Genomic DNA, 20,799 nt, shown 5'->3' on the forward strand with positions numbered 1-20,799 from the left:
TGAATACCTGACGTAACGTGTTCAGAGATTTAGTTAAAATGCGTGACGTCAAACTAATTTGTCCTAATCGTGATGACGTCATATTACCGATGGCAGGAGACGTTAGTGGTGTGATTTACTAAACAAAATGATTAAAATGTTCTTTTGGAAGTGTTATAGGATAAATAGAATTCGCTACTGGTGTTTTCTTAAGATGTAAAATATCAACCTCGTCTAGTTAATTTGTAGGCCCCTATTTGTCGAGGCTTTGCCGAGACAAATAGCCTACCGATTAACACAGACAGTGTTGATATTTTCCATATTAAAACAACAAAAAATGCTCGTGGCGAATCCTCTCTATATAAAACAAGTACATTTTCAAGTATACAGATAAACTTTTAAAATGTCAAAACATGCCTATGTCCTTACCAAACGCGTAATCGTCCGGTGTTTAGGTAGTTGCAAATATTGTCTTTAGCGTTGGGATTGTCTGCTAGGTTCTACTCAGTGCAGTTTGAGGCTAACCATGTCAAGAGTTTGGAGTTTGTGTAATATATATCTACGCACTTATAATCAGCAGACACCCAATAGCCGATGTATTTTTCGTGCTGGGGTGTCGTTAAACATTCATTCATTCATTCATTTATAATCTGCATGTCTTAGTGGCATTTCTTTTAACTTGGAACTATTTCATCAGTATGTCAGGTATTTTTATATTTTAATTTTATAGGTGTAACCATATATATGTATTTCTTCGTGATTCAAGATAGGATAAGCTAATGGCGACTCTGGCTAAAGTTGACGACATGTCGACAGTCACTCTTCGCACCTTGTTTTGGGGGTTTTTAGTACATAATACATATATAAACATATCCAACACTATTTTTGTTTGTTTTGGATATGATATTTTGACGAATGGTATTTAAACAAATTCTTTTATCTTTTAGAACATGACATTAATATTTTGTCTAAAATTGTGAAACATAAAAACTTAATGACCTGTAAAAGGCGTCGTCTGCTCAGTATATGACTTGGAATTATTTGACGGTTTAAGGTAAGTAGGCCGGTGTTTATTTTAATGTGGCGAACCATTGAAATATCATAGCTAATGTTTTATTTGAATGACGTCAGCATTCCAATGCCTAACTCGTGTGTTCTCTAGCCCTCCCCTGTTTATATGTTGCCAATGAATGAATGAATGAATGAATGTTTAACGCCACCCGAGGACGAAAAATACATCGGCAATGTGTCAAACATATGTTGTCAAAGACAGAGCTAGAAATGGATGCGTGTAATGAATTCCAATGGTGGAAAATAGGAAATATTTTCACTGGCCCGGGAGACTAGTAGCTGAGGAAAGTTACTAGTCCCCATGCAAAACCACTAGCCCCCCCCCCCCCCCCCCCCCCCCCCCCCCCGCTCCCACTTCATTATTGAAGCAGATTGAGAAGACGAAATCTATATGGGAACTACACGGCGACTAAAATAAGCGTAACGTACAAAAACGAACAGTGTTTTCACAGGTTCATTTCAAGTATAACACGCTTGATGCAACTGTTTTTTTGTTTTTGTTTTTGTTTTAATTACAACCCCCCCCCCACCCCCCACCCCCCACAAGCGACAGCAAATGGTGGAGTGTTTACAAAGAAATAATAGCAATTATAATATTAAATTAACTGAAGTCATAAAACTCAGGAATTATCTTTACTGTTACTGAATTATTTTATTCTGTCTTCATACACTCGAATGTCCACTGGTAAACTCAAAACTCACCACTCGAGACGTTTGGAAGCAACTAGTGTCGCATTCAGTTTAATATAGGGGTGGGATGGGGGTGTGTGGTTGTTTGAGGACACGGCATGTATCGCATTCAGTTTAATATAGGGATGGGATGTGTGTGTGTGTGTGGGGGGGGGGGGTGGGTTGGGAACACGGCATGTATCGCATTCAGTTTAATGTAGGGATGGGATGGGTGTGTGTGGGGTGGGTTGGGGACACGGCATGTGTCGCATTCAGTTTAATATAGGGGTGTGATGGGTGTGTGTGTGGTGGGTTGAGGACACGGCATGTTTCGCATTCAGTTTAATATAGGGATGGGATGGGTGTGTGTGGGGTGGGTTGGGGACACGGCATGTGTCGCATTCAGTTTAATATAGGGGTGGGATGGGTGTGTGGGGGTGGGTTGATACATGGCATATGTCGCATTCAGTTTAATATAGGGGTGGGGTGGGTTGGGAACACGGCATGTGTCGCATTCAGTTTAACAGAATAAATGATGGCGCCGAGGCCAGTTGGAGGGGAACAAGACAAACCTTTCTATCTCGTACCGGCCTCGGTGGGGTCGTGGTTAGGTCATCGGTCTGGAGGCTGGTAGATACTGGGTTCGGATCCCCGTCGAGGCATTGGATTTTTAATCCAGATACCGACTCCAAACCCTGAGTGAGTGCTCCGCAAGGCTCTATGGTTAGGTGTAAACCATTTGCACCGACCAGTGATCCATAACTGGTTCAGCAAAGACCATGGTTTGTGCTATCCTGCCTGTGGGAAGCGCAAATAAAAGATCCCTTGCTGCCTGTCGTAAAAGAGTAGCGAATGTGGCGACAGCGGGTTTCCTCTAAAAACACACTGTCAGAATGACCATATCTTTGACGTCCAATAGCCGATGATAAGATAAAAAATCAATGTGCTCTAGTGGCGTCGTTAAATAAAACAAACTTTACTTCTATTTCGTTTTCTCAGATACATGTATAATTCACTCTGGTGTGTCGGGCCCTAGCCTATGCATTTTATTGGATACGGGTGCCTTTTGTTATATTATCAGTGATACTTTTATTGTATCGAATCACATTTTCCTAGCCATCGTGAATGTCCAATTTCTGGAGTACAACAGCAAGTAAGGAGGGCACCACAGCAGTTCAAATTCTACACGCCATCAAGTGTTTTTCATAAAACAAAATCACATATTTGGATACCCAGTATATTTTACAGGTGCAGCAAATACGTCCATCGATTGTTTGAAACCTGGATATCCTGGAAGAAGAACAACACTAAGCTGTACAATAAGTGGCAGTGTACTAAGAGGAATCAGATGGTCGAGACCAAATGGTGGATCACCACAAGATACAATGATGTGTAATAAATTACACACAATGTGTCTTCCAAATGGGAATATTGCTGGCTACGCTGCAGTTATTACATCACAAACGCAGATTATTCTCACCATAGCATCGTTCAACACTACAACAGATGCCGGAGAGTGGATTTGCAAAGATGGAAGTAACCATTTGAAATCTACGTGTAACAAGACTGCATTACGTAAGCATGTTCATTTGTATTAATTTTCCTGCATCAGTTTGTTTAACAGTATTTAAATAATAATAATAATAATAATAATAATAATAATAATAATAATAATAATAATAATAATAATAATAATAATAATAAATAAACAAACAAACCAATCAAATCAAGATTTATTGTCCCCAGACTATTGCCAGTGAATAGGTTGTTGTTTGTTTTTGTTTTTTGTTTTTGTTTTTTGTTGTTGTTTTTTTGTGTGTTTTTTTTTTTTTTTTTTTTTTTTTTTTTTGGGGGGGGGGGGGGAGGCATATGCACTTCCTTACAGCATACCTCACAGAAAAGATACCTGTAATGTATATATTTATATAATGTTATTAATACAGTATAATGCCATGTATAATATATGGTGATGATGATGATGATGATGATGATGATGATGACGGTGATGTATAAAAAAAGGTATGTGTTAGCAGGGGTTCAAATTGTTCAAAAATAGTACTTGCTAATTAGATATTCACTTGCCCCATATATTTTTCCACTTGCCCATACTTCTTAAGGTAGCCAATTCTGTTATTGTACTTAATTTAATACAGTGCTCAATAATGTAATACTCTTTAAAGTAATTGATTTAATTGAACAAATAATGCATTTTGGCGATATGTCACAACACTTACCCAGGAAGTACTAAATTTATATGTCTGTTCAGTAGTATCCACTGTTTATTGTACTTGTGTCTGTCTTCTCTACTTGTTGATTTAAACTTCATGTTTTAAATAGTGTCCATTTGTTGATTTAAACTGTGTTATTTGTTTGGTAGTGTCCACTTGTTCATCTATATATAATTATAAGGTCAATGTATGTCTTGTTGGCCACTTGTTGTATGACCGCGGATGTGGCGAGATCGCTTTCCATGTGTGAGCCATTATTTTATGACTGGCATTGGTTCAACATCTTTTAGGGAGTTTGGCCTATATGTCATGTAAGTATATTATTTAACACTACCTGCCCCAAAACACTGCTCTGGGTTGTTTTTACCCTGTTCATAGCTGAGAAAAACATCTCGCAAACAGCCGTAGCCGGGCTCAAAGTAAACATGAGCTCAATTATTCTGCAAATGTGTCTGTTTGTTTTGTTTTTGGTGTTTTTTGTGTGTTTTGTGTGTGTGTGTGTGTGTTTGTTTTTGTGTGGGTTTTTTTTTATATTTCTGGCTTGGAACATGAGTCTGTGACTTTGAAATGGTGAAATATCCTCTGAAAACGGACTAAATCTCGACTACATAGCTGTTACTTCACAGACGCACGTGCGTTTTTAAAAATATGAGAAATGCATTTTGTGATATTGAAAACACCAGGATGTCCAAAGACACTTTGAATGTACGGAAATTAATAATCTAAACCATAAACTCTAAGTAGAGTATGATTTCAGTTATCAAAAATGGCTATAATAGTCAAAAATGTACCTTAGTGTTTAAAAACCAGAGTATGTCCCTTTAATAAAGCAGAACAAACTCATGAATATACTCATGCATGCTTAGAGGGCATCGCACCATCACGACTATGACGTAGGGCTAATGACATCTAACTTGTCACGATTATGGCGTAGGGCTAATGGAATCTAACTTGTCACGATTGTGACGTAGGGCTAATGGAATCTAACTTGTCACGATTGTGACATAGGGCTAATGGAATCTAACTTGTCACGATTCTGGCGTAGGGCTAATGGAATCTAACTTGTCACGATTGTGACGTAGGGCTAATGGAATCTAAATTGTCACGATTGTGACGCAGGGCTAATGAAATCTAACTTGTCACGATTGTGACGTAGGGCTAATGGAATCTAACTTGTCACGATTGTGACGTAGGGCTAATGAAATCTTAACTGTACCTTACCCGTTCATTTTACACGAACGTAGATTTACATTTGCAAAGTACTGAAGAAAAAAATCAAACTCTGCTACAAGGCTTATTACATCAAAACTAAAATATCTTACAACTTTTATAAGACACAGTTCATAATATGTATGCTTTGTACGAGTGAACTCGGAAATTATAAACTTGTTAGTAGCACTTGCTTTACGTTCCCGTTCATTTGCAAAGAGCAGATTCCGGAACTGCATTAACGTCTAATTTAATTTTAATATGACAATTTTAACCTGTGTCCCACCTCCTATGCCATGTTTGCAACGATTAAACATGTTGATTGCAAACACAAGGCATGTATACTTTATTTTTATATAAGTTGTAAAGCTTATTGGACACTATTTGCATTTGAAGATCATCGAAACGATTGCTTGTACAAATCCAATCAAACGTTCAATTGTCGGAAATTACCGATCTCAGTCGATAGTAAAAGGGGAATAACTCTAAGTTGTATCAACGCATTGGTAAATGCTCGAACGATCGGAACTCTTTCCAAAGGTTTCAGTGAGATTTGTAACAAAACTGAAAATAGGTTTTAGGTGTTACATTACTCACTTGTCATCGGGCATATGCATTTAACATAATTACTTGTCCTACATAAAAATTCCACTTGGCACGGGCGTCGGGCGATGGGATTTTTTATCCCGTGGTTAGAGAAAATAGAAGGAACAGAAAAAAGATATAAGAGCATAATTGGAATATGTCGTCGGTCATTTTACACAAGTATGCATCAAAATAAGATATTACCATAATAAATACGTGTTTTAGTAAACCTAGCTTAAACGTCCGATTGTCACTCTGTAGGCAGAGATGGTTCTCAAGTAACTCGTTCTACCATCCCTGGTGGGAGGGGGTGGCACATAGCCCAGTGGTAAAGCACTCGCTTGATGTGTGGTCGGTCGAAGATCGATCCTAGCTGGTGGGCCCATTGGGCTATTTCTCATTCCAGCCAGTGCACCACGACTGGTATATCAAGTACTGTTGTATATGCTAACCTGTATGTGGGATGGTGCATATATATATATATGACTGTGTCAAAATGACCATATGCTTGACATTCAATAGCCGTTGATTAATAAACAATAAATGTGTTCCAGTGGAGTCGTTAAACAAAAACAAAAACAAGAACAGCTTTGACCATAGGATGTTAGCCCAAGAAGGCTTACTCCGCTGTTCAGGTGATCTTTTTTAAAAACTGATTTTAGTTTTGTTTGACTAAGAAGAAAAATAAAAGTGTTTTGGAAATAAGAAAACAATACTATTGTTGTGTCTAATTTAGAAAACAATCGGCTCAGTAATAAATAACTTGTAGTAAATTCCATAACATGAAAAAAGCGTTCCCTGTGGAATGGACTATAGATGGGCATTTGGACAGTTATAATCGTTCTCACAGTCAGAGATAACGAATACACAGAATTTCTGCCTACCACCGGGTCTGCCTACCACCGGGTAGGTAAATATTCCCGCTCTAGTACAACAATATGACTATGTTTGACGTTCAAAGAACATTACATTACAGGTGATCAAATTCCCATCACCCGACGCTCGTGCCGAGTGGAATTTTCATGTCGGGCAAATAATAATGTTAAATGCATATGCCCGATGACAACTGACTAATGTAACAGCTGCAACCTATTTTCATTTTGTTACAAATGTTGGTAAATCCTTTGGAACAAGTTCTGATCGTTCAAGCATTTACACAGCTCTAAGGAGAACTAGCCCTAACCGTAAATGCTGGTACGATCAGAACTCTTGCCAATGCGTTAAAACCCTAACACGCAAATTGTGTTGAAAAGTCATTCCCCTTTTACTATCGACTGAAATCGATAATTTTCGCTAATGAACTTTGTATTGAATTCGTACAAGTAATCATTTGGATGATCTTTAAACTTGGAAATAGTGTACAATATGCTTTTCAACTTAAAATAAAGTATAGATATTTTGTGTGTGCAATCAAACTGTTTAATCGTTGCAATCATGGTGCATGTAGTAGGATACAGTTTAAAATTGTCATATAAAATTAAATTAGACCTTAACACAGTTCTGGCGTCTGCTCTTTGCAGATGAAATAAAATCCCGTATATTGATAAACAGAGTAGGGAATTGGTCAAGAAGATCTTGAATGTCTCTAGGATTAAAATTAAAATGATTACGAGGTGGCAAGTACACTGAACACAGAGTAATAGTTTTATGAGCCGTAACTTTTACAGCAACAACTTGTAAAGTAGTATCTAATGGGACTATTCTCTGAGGAATATTCCAATTAACAATAATGGAAACACCCCCAGCTGCTCTAATTTTGGTTTCTTGAAATTTATGATAGAGGTTAACTCATGTCATAGTAACATGAACAGTGTCCTTGAAGAAAGTTTCTTGAAGACACACTGCAACAGGATTATGTGTTTTAATTGAAATACTTAATTCATCAAAATTGGGCATATTCCCACGGCAGTTCCACTGTAGGTATTTTATTTGCAATTGGGTGGAAATATGGGCGTTATCTTAGGCTTTGGAGGTGGTCTGTTTGACCCAAAACCTAATAAATATTTGAAAGCGGCAGCGGTAGCTGCTCAGATTTCTTTAAGCATCCCAAGAAATCATCTTTGTGTATTTTTGAAGGTTTACTGGGGTCTGGTTGCCCAGTGTTGGAACCGTTTGGCAGATTCAATGAACCGAAAACACCTGAGTTGCCTTTGCAATTTGTTTGTTAACAGCTTGTATTGCCTGTCTTTGTGCCTTTTTCGATGTTGGATAGTTTTCCAAATCGATCAGCGTTATTTGGCCTGGTAAGATATGTGTTAGCTGAAGTGGTTGTTGTGGAAACTGCACCAGCTGCAACATAGGACTTTCCTGATACAGCAGGAGTCGTGAACTCAACATAAGTTTGATCTTCGGTAAAAGTCAGATGCTTTTCAACCTTTATCTTTTGTACCTGTTTTTCAAGTTTCCATTTTGGGCACTCCTTCCAGATCTCGAGATCGAATGATGCCCTTTGATGAGTTCAGGAACACCTGTGCATTGACTTTAATTAATATGTTGCACAGTAACTTCGATTTCAAAAGGCACCTGAAATGGAACTCTGTAGAACATACAACCAAAAGTGATCCATTCCTCAACTTCTATACATTTTTGGCTGACCAGTCATTCCTTGAATTCCTTTATGATTGCAAATGGTGATCACTTTTGCAAAATCCCATCATCAGTAGATTCGATGACGAGGAATTTTGACCAAGTATCACCAGCAATAACTTGATTTCTTGATGTTCATGTTTATTGCGGACTCCTCATCAGATACTAATATTTTCATATACTTACCATTTGTGACACGCAATAGCTGATGTGTATTTTTGTGCTGGGGTGTGGTTAAACATTCATTCATTCATTCCTCATCATTCCGAAACCTTGGTCTGGACCCTTTTTAGGGTCCCATCTATAGGTTGTTGTTTATTTTGATCCATTTTATTGAATAAAGTATTCACCAACCATGTTCCCACCCACCTCAGAGTCCAGTGAGGGAACATAATGCTACAGATAACCAGTAGACACTCACGCCAGGGATACATTTTTTTATTATTATTTTTAAATCCCACTGCCCCCTGTCCTTCCTCTCCTTTGACTTGCATATCATTTCTTCCCGATCTGGCAACTCCTCCTATCTTTCAACTTCTTTCGCTGTCTGCCTCCACATCCCAGTCCTTGTCTCTCCAACCGCGACATGTGCTTGTATCTTGTGGCTATCTGTGCCACACACCTGCCATTCCCCATCAGCTTTTAGCTGTGGGCTTATTCTGACCACTTCGGGGGAGTGTTCAGTAGTTACTTCTGGCATTGTTAAGAGGCACTTGTAACCATCTACTATGCACCCCTACTACCGGCGGTCGTCAGTTAGTGTCATGGGTCAGATCAGCTTTTATTAGCAGCAGAGGACGAGGATGCCAGGTGGGTGTAGGGAAATGCACAGAGACTGCACCCGTTGAGGACGTTGAAAAAGGTAGGCGATGGTGTGGACATCTCAGAAGACAGAGTCAGAGGAAACTGACAAAAAGGGTCGAAACAGATTGAAATCGTGGGAGAAATTGGAAAGTTTTTTTGTTTTGTTTTTTTGTATATTAAAATAATGATAATGATAGGCAGAGGATGATAGACGAGAAAGATGAATGAACGTGTGAGCCAGCTTTGACGGGATTTGAACCACTATCGTCAGCTTGATTGTCTAGCAGCTTATCCACTAGACCACGGAGATCACGCCAGGGATACATTGTTGATATACTTGGGCAATGTAATGGACAGTCACTAACTGACCTTAGCCACTGTCCCAAGAGCAACAGATGCAAATATTATCAAAAACCAAAGTTTATTCTTGGCACGAAATTAGCATAATGGGTTGTTTGCTCTTCGGCTAGGCATGACCAGCCAATCCCTGACCACCCATCTATTTTAACTCTGTGCCAGAGTGATGCATTGTCAGCAGTCACACCCGCAGGTATGCTCCAACTCAAGCACCAGGATCCCATCATCCAATTTAACAGGTCGTGCCTCACTGCCAACAAGGCACCCCAAAATTGTAGATGTACTGTATTAGACATTATCAAGGGAAATGTTTCACCCCTGCACCATGCATTGGAGATGAGTGAATATATGCACTACCAGGGAACACTGGTGATATTTATCTGCGGTTAAACTAAGAATGGGGTACCATTTCAGCTAAATGAAAGTTAATATCGCAAATGCTATGTAAGTTACTCATAAAAGGTTAGATAGCCACACTTGAATTGAATGTTTCTGACAGTGCAGGAGAGCCAAGTCAAGGAGACCAAAACAGGTTTGTTAGTTGTCTGGGTGGTGTACAGATCGCTCGGGATTTAAATGGCTTTAGATGAATGATCAAATTAGGTGTAGAGCTAACACATGAACGTAGTTGTGTCCCATACATCAAAGTGCATGCCAGATAAAATGTAAAAGGAAAAACCCTCTGCCTTTACCCATTAATTGCATATAGATTGAAAAACAGAAAACAAAACCAATTTGACTCTCAGCCTCACCCATCCTTTGCATAATAGTCTGCACACATGACGAGCCAACCCAACAGGTCAGAAAGATAACTGGGATAAAGGTTGGCTTTGTCATCAGGACACCAAGGGAAAACACATTCAGCCAAGTTTATTTAACAATGTGCAGGATCGTGCTGGTTACAGCAACATTGATATGCCAATATTACTGAATCTGACCAGACTAGATGCAGGTTATGGCATAGAGAGCATGTTCACGAAAAACTAAAACATAGCAAAATATCACCACAGGTGTAAATTGTTGTTGAACAAAAAGTTGGAAAGGACTCCAAAGATAGCATCTTCTAATGCTGCTGAAGATATCAAAGCAATCTGTGTTAATAGGCCAAGAACGCCCAGCCAATACAAGCTGTGTGCTTTATCTGTAAACTTGAGAGTCCAATGACTGCCTTAAGAACAGTGATGACAATAAAAGTGAATGACAGGCTTAATGAATGTGCCAGGAATCTAAGCCTCAAAAAGCTCCTTGCAAAACTTAGTGCTGGGGATATTGAAGAAGAAGAAGGAACTCTTTTATTTAACGGTGCACTCAACACATTTTATTTATGGTTATAGATCATCAGATATATAGAGAGAGGAAACTCACTGTCACCACTTCATGGACTACTATCTTCGATTAGCAGCAAGCGTTCATTTATATGCACCATCCCACATACAGGGTAGTACATGCCACGTCCTTTGATATACCAGTCGTGATGCACTGGCTGGAACAAGAAATAGCCCAATGGGCCCACCGACGGGGATCGATCCTAGGCCGACTGCACATCGAGCGAGCACTGTATCACTGGTCTATGTCTGTTGGGGATATTGTTGCACATTTCAGTGCCCTTGAGTATGGACAGAACCCCAGCAAGAACCTTTTTAACTTTGCCTTTTTAGAACTTGTCAACAACATTACCAACATGAAGATCACAAGTGAAGGTACAGATCCAAGCTTGCAGATCTAGCCTCTCTTTCCAACCAGCGACTTCAGCAACATAGTGTTGAATCACCAGATGTTCATTCAACCAGATTGCAGTACCAGGTTAGGCTTTATCGGCCTCAACAAGGATGCTAGTCCATCTACTGTCTTCGAGTAACATTCCAATAGATTTTAATGCTGTCATTTCAATATCTAGAATTCGAACATAATCACAAAATGCTCCGGCCCGTGTCATTGGATCTATCTAGCAAGAGCATAGAGTGGCTAGTCAGCAGTTATGACTAGTGTCTGTCCTGGATTCAGGAATGCTAATGCATTGCTATCTTTGATGTTGTCCATAGCAATGGGATAAAAGTCCTAACTGGCTGACATTGTGTGGTTCTGCTCAGACTCGAGGACACTGAGATGGGCTCGCTCTCTGTTGTAGTGACCTACTTGACAGGCAGGGTGGTATTTAAATCCCTGTGCAGCAGCATCACCGGTACTAAGCTGTGCAAGGAGCTTTTGTTGCTTAGATTGCTGGCACAATCATTAAGCTTGTCATTCACTTTTATTGTCATCATTTCTCTTAAGGTGGTCGTCTGACATATATCTCTTCGGTATCTTCAGCCGCAGCAGAAGATGCTTTCTTTTGGGCCCTTTGCAACTTGGAGTTGTAGAACAACACGTTACATCTCTGATGCTATTTTGCTGTTTTTCTGTGCCGTCACTTTCATCTAGTGTGGTCAAATTCAGTAAGATTGGCAGATCATTAATCTCGTAAAACAATGGAATAGTTTTGCAATGGTGTCGTAACCAGAACGATATGATGTTTGTTGAATAAACTCAACAAAATGCAACATTTGTGCCTGCTACTTTTCTGAATTACAGGATTGGCTCCTGCCATGTGTGCAGACTACTATGCAAATGATGCATGATGTTGAGAGGAAAACGACACTCAGGGGGTACAAATGACTAAGTCCCAACGACTTTTTAAGGTGAAATGTGTTTGGGTTTTTTTCAAATCTATGCACAAAGGTAAAGGTAATGGTTAATAGGTAAAGGCTGAGGGTTTACCCTTTTACCACCTTTTATCATACACGTTGATATATGCGATACAACTAGGTTCATGCTTTAGCTCCACGCCTAGCCCGATCGTTCATCCAGTGCCATTTAAGTCCCATGTGATCTGTACACCATCGAGATAACTAAAAAAACCTGATTTTCCTTGACTTGGTTCTCTCGGGCTGGCACAACCTGTCAATTCAGTTGCAGCTATCTAACCTTTTGGCGTGTAAATTAAATAGCATTTGGAATACTAAAATTCAGTTAGTCGACAACGAGCCCCATTGTGAGTTGATCAGCAATGAAACATCACCAGTGTGACCTGATAGTTAGATGTTCACTCATCTCTACTCCAGCTGATACTTGGATCTATGGATCAGCATATCAACAAACTTGCATTGTGATGCATTAAAAGAACATTACATATTTTTTTTTCATAGAAGAATTGGTTTCAACATTATCTGAAACATATACAATTACACCAAAACAAAACTAATCTGACAGCTCTAACAAAAGTCAGATTTGTTGTGTCAGATAACCACCATTCTGGAAAATGGGTGGTGGCCACCAGCCTTGAATTTTAAGTGAATTGTTTTAGCGCCATTGGCTTCAGCATAGTCTAAAGTATATACAATTACACAAAAACTCTCAAATTGGACAACCCAATCAATTTCTATAAGAAAATATTAAATTTACAATCTAGATGGTGGTCATCTTGGAAAATGGATTAAATGTTGGAACTATAGGAGGATTATTTTAGCACCATTGGCTCCAGCATAGCCTAGAACAAGAAATGAGAAAAGGTATAATTTAAAGAACCAGAGGTGGACCGTTTTTTTGTTAAGTGACCCATGGAGACTGTTCATAACAATTGGCGTGCTCCGCTACAGTAGAGAATACAGACAAAAGCACAATAGACAGTGGACTACTGAACACACATATACATTTAGTACTTCCTGGGTAAGTGTTGTAACCTATTGCCAAAATTCTTTATTTGTGCAATTAAACTAATTACTTTCAAGATTATTACATGAATCATTACCTTTTTTCTTTCTTTTTTTTTCACCGAAAGAAGTACAATAACTAAGGAAATAAAAGCAATGCTTAAATATGTTTCATGCATGTAGGTATTTGTCTGTGGCAGAGCGTGAAGCTAAGATAGCAAAATAATGTGTTAACATGATACCTAAATTCTTGCCATTTTACTTCAGACACAATTTAGTTAATTTATTGACTATACATACCATAGTATCTACGCCCAACAATTCTATAGTGCACAGAATGTAAAATTGCAGCCTTGTAGCCTGCAATTTCATTATATGATGCGTCTTAATGAATTTATTATTATATATTTAATAAGGGTGTAACCATATGGTCAAAATTGTATTGTGATACATTGTGATTTAATTGATATTATTATAAATACTAATTATATTTCTTTTTCAAATGAAAGCAGAAGGAACAGATATATTAGATACAACTGACATAAATTTTCGTTTTTTGTATTGCTTTTTCATCATGTTGATTTTGTACATAAGGTCAAATCCCATATAATATTAAAAAAACCCAAAAAAAAACAAACAATCAATATATTGCATCACTTCCGTGTCTAAATTTCTGTTATTCTTTATTATGGGTTTTGTTTTGGGCTTTGTTGTTGTTGTTGTTTTTTGCCCCATAAAATCTGATATTGTCCATGTCAGTTTATATTCTGAGAGCTCATCTTACTTGTATTTATGTATGTTCGTCAGGTGGCCCAGATACAAGCAGTGTCAACTTCAATTCTACTATAAGTGTCGAAGAAGGACAACATCTGACTGTGGACTGTACTGCTGATTGTAACCCGCCATGTGACTACTACTGGACACTGGGTGATTATCAACTCACAACAAGTCATTGGTTAAATCTGACAGAGATCAACAGGAATCTGGCCGGAAATGTGTACAACTGTAGTGACCAACTCTGCTATACCACAAACTATAAGTAAAAACTTTACGCTCAGAGTGCCTTGTAAGTATTATAGTATATGAGTAATATAATGCTTGAAAATAGACATGCATGTTACAAGTGCATGTCCAATGACGACACTTATTTGGTACATATTATATTAAATGTTTCACTATTAGCTGTTTCCCCATATGCAAAATTGACAATTTCCCATCACTGCCCTTGTCATCACCTTTCATTTGACTCATTCAGTGTCTAATGAGTTCAGTCTCTTCACCTGTCCTATATGATTTGCATCATTTTCCTGGCTTACTGAGTGGGGGGTAGAGGGTAGCCCAGTTGGTAGAGTGTTCGTCTCATACCATTGGGTTGTATGATCGAACAATATGGGCAGTGCTCCATGATTTGTATATCAAAGGATGTAATATGTGTTCTCTGTATGGAACATATGCATATGCCATAAAAGATCCCTTGTTGCTAATGAACAACATGCAATGGGTCTCTTCCAAAGAAGAATTGACCCCAGTCCGTGGGCTCATTGGTCTATTTCTCGTTCCAGCCAATGCTCAAACACTGGTATTGCAAAGGCTGCAGTATGTCTGGGATGGTGTATATAAAATATCCCTTGCTACTAATGAAAAACAAAAAAGTAGCATGCTTCCTCTCTAAGACTACATCGAAATCACCAAATGCTTTATATCTGATAACCGATGATTAATACATCTATGTTCTCTAGTGGTGTCGGTAAAAACCCCCACAAACAAACAACAACAAAAAACAAACAAACAAAAAACCCAACAACTTTTGACTTTTTATCAATGTGTTCGAACATACCAATTGGAATGTCTTCCATCTTTTTATTAGTTCCACTATGGTGTTCGTCAGTGTTTTGTCTGGTGACCGTCCGCCAGTAATTTGTTATACTACAATTTGATCCAACTGGGTACAACGAACCCTCCACAAACTAATAGAAGGATATTTGGAAATTTAGATTTTTATTGTTGATTTTGATTTTGATTTTTTTATTATTATTTCATTAAACATACATATTTTATGTAGGGAGAAATGAATGTATATATTCTAGAGTTTTGATGAGATAGTTCTAAAACGTGGTACTATCATTCTCTGGGGCAGTCTTCACAAATTAATTAATAGAGATAGTTTTGAACTTTTGAATTTAATTTAATTTAACACATTTAAAATGCATTTAAATACAAATTTAACATTGTGAAACTTTTCTAATACTGATTTGTCTGGTGTCTGTCTGTCAGCTTATACTTTGAAGTGTATCTTCTAATATAATAAACCATTGAATTATTGTATTTATGTTAATTATCATTTTATTTACACGTTTACCTTAGTTTGACACCCACTAGTCAAGACATTTTTTTTTTTTTTTTAAATTGCTACTGGAGTGTCATTAAGCATTCATCCATTCAATATTATTATATAATTTTGATTGAATTGTTCTAAACTTGGTACAATCATTCTCTGGGGCGCTTTCCACAAAGTAATAGTGATCGATATTTATCAGAAATTTTGAGTTTTTGAATTTTTAAAATTTAAATAGAAAATTAAATGGTGGAACTATATGGGTCTCTTGTTTATTCTTTCTTTTGGAATCGTTTTTATTATTATTGTTATTATTATTATTATTATATGCTGGTGCTATACACACACACGCGCACACACACGCACACACACAATAAATGGTATATAATAGGAACACTGCGTTGACAGCAGAGTTTTCGTTACCTACGCATTACTTGATTTGTGGTTTGTATATGATTTATATAAAATTAATAAATTATCACACACAACTCCTAAGCTATACTTAGTGTCACTTATTATTATTTTATTAGTTTAAAATGTTTATTATTTATGTACTTAATAATATATAATTAAAATATACTCTCCTATGTGTTCTTAATTCATAGAATATGCTTATTGTGTTACGCAGGTTTTGTGTCAGATAATAACTTGAGGGTATGACATGAAAAGAAAACACCATGATTGTTCATACTTGGTGGTTATGGGGTTGCAGGCTTTCTGCAAGTATTACATTTGAGGGTACCTAATAAAAACAATGCAGACCACACATGTCCTTACAAGGTGAATACGAGTTTGAAATATTTTGAAATTAGACGTTGCACTGCATGCGCTTTGACAATTGTTGAAAAGCAATAAAAAAAATAAAAAAAATGTTATGGACACTTGACTAAGCAGGATATACCACATATGTGCATGGGTTACTAATATATTTTATTTTTGATCCGAATTTGGCTATGTGCTGCTTGTTCTGGATGCTGGAGCTGCAGAATTGTGTATAGTTAAATTTAGATGACGATTGTTTGACAGTCTGCAATAATAGTGGTGTAGTTCCATTACTAGGATTAAAACTGTTTAATGTTACATTTTGTGTGTTAATTATGAGCATAATAAATGTTATCTCACTTATCAAATCCTAAATTAACTTTTTACATTTACTAAGTTTAGATGTCCTGTTGCGTAGATGGACCTCATAATTTATATACAAGTTTTATGATTTATTGAAATACTTCATTATTTGATGACAAATCATCGTTCTTTGCCAAAGTTTTCCGCTATTATGACGTCAGAGTATTGGGATGCATTATTTAAAATGTTTTTATCCTTATAATTGGCCAAAGGCCGTGGTATGTGCTTTCGTGTCTGTGAGAAAGTGCATATAAAAGATTTCATGCTGCATTAGAAAAAAACCTGTAGCGGGTTTCCTCTAATCACTACGAGTCACAATTACTAAACGTTTGAAACCCAATAGCCGATGATTAATTAATCAATGTGCTCCAGTTGTGTCGTTAAACAGAAGAAACAAACTTTATCTTTATCAAGTTCAGAAATACATTTTTTTTTTTTTTTTTTTTTAAATATATACTGCACATGCACAGAATGTATAACAACCTCTTTGTTATATCGTGAACAGATAATGCAGAGCGCATGACTGGCTTAAGTGCTGGTGCAATATCAGGAATTGTGATCGCTATTTCACTGGTTGGTGCAATGTCTGTGGGTTGGATAGTTTACAAGAGGTAATTAAATCATGATATATATATATATATATATATATATATATATATATATATATATATATATATATATATATATATATATATATATATATATATATATATGATATTATGCTGTTTTGTGGCGTGTGTGTGTGGTTTCGTTTTTTTTTTGTTTTTTTATGATGTTGTAGAAATATTTACTGAATATCACTGGAGCTGTTTACACGTTTTAAGCAAGTACTTCTTCTTAATTGTATTGCTTTAATTTCATTTCTGAATTAACATGCACACTTTGTATCAAAGTGAAAATGCAGTCATCAATAAACAACACAGAAATTGATTCAGGAATGATTTTATGAAGCAACGGGTTTCTAAACTTATTTTACAAAAGGGCATTAGTGTAACCAACAGTTCTGCACCATCGCATCTATCCACTGCGATGCCAAATGCATTTGGAGTTTTAGTTTTTACACGGTTGTCTTCTTCATTATCTGCTTATATGATGCAATTGGAATGTATCTGGACCTGAAATCTTAAAACTCTGTTTATTCAGTCTGGCATTACTTTAGTTATCTTTTATTATCTAGCATTTTCCAGGGTCGATTATGGTGGGTGGGTTTTTTGTTTGTTTTTTGTTGTTGTTGTTTGTTTGTTTTGTTGTTGTTGTTGTTGTTGTTTTGTTTTGGGGGTTGAGTTGGTGTGTGTGTGTGTGCGTGCGTGCGTGCGTGCGTGCGTGCGTGTGTGTGTGCGTGTGTGTGTGATGATATAGAGGCTTGCTTCTTGTGGTTAGATCTGTTATGCCACTTATATAAAGCTTCTCGGCGGTGTTTTAGAACTCAGAATACATTTCATTGATACTCTAGTATTTATATGCATGTTTGTATTTCTGTTATCAAATTATACTGTTCTAACCTCTAAATATTTATTGTTTTATCATAATCGGCAGATACGTATAGGTCGACTTAGGGTGTATACTACCAAATCAAATCCCATTGACGACAATAGTAACATATGTCGCTAAAACTCCTACCGTAAGCGTATCCATCACTCTTAAAGTGAATCACAAAACATTGGGGGTGAAGCTGCTCATTTCAGAGATAACAGGTAGCATTTATGACTACCATAGTTCTGCACAAAATTTGAGAACCTTTTTTTTACAGGTACCCCTCACATGTTTTAAGCACAAGGCTAATTGACACAGTGGTACTAGATCAAATAAAATTGCATACATTATTTGCCAAGATGAAACTATGTTGTTTTTTTACACGCAACACACTCACATTTATCACCAATCGCAAGACTAGTGGTGTTAACTTCTCTATCAACAGTTTGGTGCACCTCGAACTTTGACCCAGCCGGAAGTTATTTGGTTTAGTACTACCTATAGTGACTTGGCGAGGGGGTCTGCTTACATGGTGTAATTGGAATCTATTGCTTTATTTGAGGTTGTAGTGTTTCTTATGTCATCCTTCCGTGTATTCTAAAATGACACATAGAATATTCATTTCGATTTTTCCTGTTGGAGTAACTATTCAAATGTAGTTCATTGTGTCTCATTAATATGCGCGGTAACTCATTAATAAGCAAATGAATGCACGACGTCATAGGTCAGTTGAGTGGTGGAAGGGTCGGCGAACTTAGCTCACGACCGCAAGTGTTGATTGGTTCATTAATTAAGCTAAAACAATGATTAGTTTATTACTGCCTTATATGGGGGAAAATCCACCCGGGAATCATATTTGTGCTAACGTGTGGTTTAGTAGTAGTAGTAGTAGTAGTAGTAGTAGTAGTAGTAATGAGCATATTGTAATAAAACTCAAAGTTGTGCGATAAAAGATGAATAACAAATAGGTAGTGATATCCTCAGACAGTACTGTAAACAAAATGTATCTGTTAAATGCCTTAAAATATTACATTTTTATGAATTGTTCAACAATTTGCAATTTTATGTCATGTTACATTACGATGTTTTTTTTTGTTTTTTTTTTTTTTTTACAGGAAAAATCAAAGGAAACAAAACGAAGACGAGCAGAACGAACGTACAACTAAACCACAGAACGTAGCCGACAGTCCTGGCTTCATCCCTAACTAGTGCCAGAATATGGAACACAAAAAGACGTTAACCGGAGAACTCCAGTGTTTATGTTTCGTATATCACTAAACAAGCTTAGACTTAGTTAAGATGCTTTACGTTTTGGTTTGTTTTGCATTGTTACATATTGTCATACCTATGTGCGGCCAGTATTTAATCTTTTGTCGTTTCTTTCAATGAAATTTATAATATAATATAATCGACGCAATTTAGAAATGCAGAATTTCACTCTTTTACGTGTATTTATGAAAACAAATAACCATAGTTTGTTTCCTTATTCCGGGAGCCAAGAGGTCGAACCAGGATTTGTGAGGTAAAGTTGTTTGTCTTCATTTCTTTAGTACTCGTACTTTTGTTTGTTAACATTTAGTCATACTACAGGTAGAGTACAGTCCATTTTGATGCCAGTTTATAAGAATTGGATCGTTCCTTGTCACAGCAACATAGCGTTTTTGTTAAATATCTATACTTAAATGGGATATGCAATAAACACGTGAAAAGATGTACATAAAGAGTAGGATGCATAGTTAACATGAAGCACGAATATACTGGTAACATGATTTCTAGCAACATAACCCTTCCCCTGGTACCTCCTGAAATTGTCAAGCTCATTAGTCTGTGATAACAATTTTCTTACACAACGGTTGGTGAGAGCATCATGCGTTATTTATGATAACATATACCTGTTTACACACGTACGTGTGTTAACAATTTCAAGACATACGACTGGCTGTTCCTAGGTGATGACCAGGTCACCAATGCAATATGTCCAAAAAAAAAAAAAACCGCAAAAAACCCCAGCGCGCTGGAAAACCATTATACTGTGACGTATAGTTAACCTGACAATCATGTGTCTATGACGCGTAAGTCCGGCAAAAGCTGGTTTTAGAAGATATGTAAGAAATAGAATAATATACTCAACAACGAAAGTTTAGCTAATGTTAAAATAAATGGCATAACATTTATAAATGAACCTATTTTTATTAATTAGTATTCACATCTGAAATGTTTACCATTTACAAACTACTTATACTTGTCAACCTTTGTCTTAACACAACAGGAGGACCTGGGTTTCTTTTAAGTTTATTCAACCATGGCAAATTTAGACGTGATAAAAGATATTTGCTAAACTTTCGTTGATTAGTATACACTCGTGTCTGTTAGATACCGTTTATCTCACAACTGATTGTTTTAAAATTTAACAAACTAGTTTTCGACCGTTAGATATATTTTAAAACAACCCGTTGTGAGATACATGGTATCTAACGACCACGTATATAGTATTATCTTTGCAATTCTAATCTACTCCCCTCGTGAGCACCCTACAGTGTAATAAGCACAACAAAATAGTGGAGGTAGACCACTGACGATCTAATCTAGTGGGCGGAACGTAGCCCACTGGTAAAGAGATCACTTGATGAGCGGTCAGTTTGGGATCGAACCCCGTCGGTGGTTCCACTGGGCTATTAATGTTATCCTT

The 20,799-nt window shown here is 37.1% G+C and overlaps 1 long non-coding RNA gene across 1 annotated transcript; it reads left to right on the plus strand.

Moving 5' to 3' along the window:
* Positions 1-2,800: 2,800 nt before the first annotated feature.
* Positions 2,801-20,279, plus strand: LOC121386877. The gene is made up of 4 exons (XR_005959723.1): positions 2,801-3,294; positions 13,985-14,243; positions 17,143-17,248; positions 19,226-20,279. It is a non-coding gene; the product is annotated as an uncharacterized LOC121386877 (long non-coding RNA).
* The last annotated feature ends 520 nt before the right edge of the window (positions 20,280-20,799 follow it).

The sequence above is a fragment of the Gigantopelta aegis genome, chromosome 12 (genome assembly GCF_016097555.1).
Source record: "Gigantopelta aegis isolate Gae_Host chromosome 12, Gae_host_genome, whole genome shotgun sequence".
Classification (NCBI taxonomy): Eukaryota; Metazoa; Mollusca; class Gastropoda; order Neomphalida; family Peltospiridae; genus Gigantopelta; species Gigantopelta aegis.